Here is a 2,561-nt window from a genome sequence, read left to right as displayed (position 1 = left end):
GAACATCCTTTCACCCTGAGCCTATATTTATCTTTTAAGGTAAGATGTGACTCTTGTATGGAGCAAATATCTGGTCTGAGTTTTTGTATCCAGTCAGCTAACCTTTGCCTCTTTAGAGGACAGTTTAAGCCATTCACATTAATGGAGAATATTGATAAGTCTGGTAAAATTTTGGGTATCAAGTTTTTCAGAAGTCCAGTTGACATTTTTAATCCTTTCACCACTGTGGAAGTTGGAGTTTGATCAAAAGTTTCTGAGTGAGTTTACTTTTGTGGTAGAGGATTGGGCTGGTCATTATGGAGGATAGGTCTGAGAAGATCCTGAAGAGCTGGTTTGGTTATGGCAAATTTCTTCAACATATGAATGTCATTAAAGTATTTAATTTCTCCATCATAAATGAAAGTCAGTTTAGCTGGATATAGGATCCGGAGTTGAAAGATATTTTGCTTTAGGAGATTAAAAGTCGATGACCACCTCTTCTGGCTTGAAAAGTTTCAGCAGAGAGATCTGAAGTCATTCTAATATTCTTCCTTTGTAGGTAATGGCTTTCTTACGTCTGGCTGCTTTGAGAATTTTCTCCTTCATATTAACTTTAGTGAAGTTAATTATGATATGCCTCGGGGATATCTTATTCAGATTGAGTCATGCTGGGGTTCTGAAACTGTCTACACTCTGAATTTCAGAATTTCTTGGCATGTCTTGAAAATTCTCTTTCATAATTTCATGGAGAAGGGCCTTGCAAGGCCACTTCATTACTTTCAGGGATTCCAATGAGGCAGATATTAGGCTTCTTTGAATTATCCCAGAGCTCTCTGAGAGAATGATCCATTTTTGCTCTCCATTTCTCTTCCTCTTTGAGGGTTTGGGAGCATTCAAAAGCTTTGTCTTCAATGTCAGAAATCCTTTCTTCTGCTTGCTCCCCTGTTACTGAGGGTTTCTGCTGTATTTTTCATATCTTTGAGGGCTGCAAATTCTTGCTTCAGTGCGTCAAAATCTTTGGTGGTTTTGTCTTTAAATTCGTTAAATTCTTGAGACAACTTTTGAATTTCTCCTCAAAAATCTAATTCCGATGTTAGAATTGCTCCTTGAATTTCTAATTCCAAATTTTCCTCCATTCTATTAATCTTGTTTGCAATCCAAATTCTGAATTCAATTTCTGACATCTTAGCCAGCTGTTTATGAATGGGATCTTCAGTTACATCTGCCATATCTTTCCTTGGGGGGTTAATCTATTCTGGTTATTCATGTTACCAGAGTTTTTACACTGATTCCACCCCATTATTATTTTATACTGCTTGATTTTTTTCCCCTGGAGCTTTGTTGAGGACCTGTACAGTGCTATGGCCTGAGAAACTGGGGACATGTTTGGTGTGGTGGGGCTAAGTGGTTTTGTCTTGTTTTCAGCTGGTTTCTGTCCAACCCTAGTGAAACAGTTACTCTGGGTTGAAGTCTCAGCTGTGGAGAAATACCAGCAATTAAGTTACCCTGCCCCCCACAGGCAACAATTGGAAAAGGAAAATCAAACCTTCCTACAACCACACACCCAGGGTACTACTTGAATATTCCTCAGGAGTTTGGCTCAGTTCAAAAGGTCCAAATCAATTGTCTCAGTCAGCACCTGTTTGGGGTGGGAGCGTTTAAAGGTCTCTGGCAACTGGATCACAGGGTTCTGGTGACAACTCAGATATGACTTGCTCCGTTGCTCCCTGAAGTCAGGAGGACCCAGCAAATAGATTAGTCTGGTAAGGTTGATGCCTCCTTCCCCACCTTGCACCTCTGTCACACCCAGTCACTGATAGCCCCACAGGGCTGTGACCCAGTTGCCTGTAGTGAACAGAGACACCAGGTGTTTGCACCTGCCTGAATTACAAGGAAATCTATATGTGCTCAGCCAGGCCGCTGCGCTCTGCCTCTATCCAGCAGGGGGAGGTGAGGCCTGACAACATTGGGCACTTAATGGAGGCTTCGGGGTGTTCACTCAGTTCTAGCCCTACCCCTGACAGAACAGAACAGAACAACTTTGCGGGAATTTGTTTCTGTCCCTGCTAAATTCCCCTGCAGAAGAGAAGCTGTTTTGAGTTCCCAGAGCCTGCACCTTAGGCCCTATCTTTGCTCCTGCAGGTTTGTATTCGGTTAGCTGTCAGTTCTAGCCTCCTGCCTTCCTTTGTCTATAGGCTGATGATCCCCTGAGGGCCGGGTGTGTCTTAGGCTCAGTAAAGCGGTCCTCTGGGTCAGCCCCGCCCTGGGAATTTCCTGGCTCTGTGCGTGCGCTTTCTAGTCCCCATCTACACCCAGGCCAGTACCACCTCAGGCAAACCCTCTACTCACGGGGCCTGCATTTCCATCCCAGATCTGTTCCGTGGTGGTTGCTACCTGATAAGATGCCCAGCCTCCTCTGGTTGCCCAGGGAGACAGGGGGTGTGGCTTTGGAATATCCGGGAGTGAGCCCTATTGTTGCCAAAAACGGCTGCTGCTCTGCGCCTCGGGGCACCTCCGCTCCGGTGTGGTTCCCTCTCAGCCAACTGTCCTCTCCTCACTCCCATGCCACAGAATTAGCACTG

Source organism: Nycticebus coucang, chromosome 8 (assembly GCF_027406575.1).
Source record: "Nycticebus coucang isolate mNycCou1 chromosome 8, mNycCou1.pri, whole genome shotgun sequence".
In the NCBI taxonomy this organism is placed as follows: Eukaryota; Metazoa; Chordata; class Mammalia; order Primates; family Lorisidae; genus Nycticebus; species Nycticebus coucang.
Note: the sequence above shows the minus strand (reverse complement) of the source record.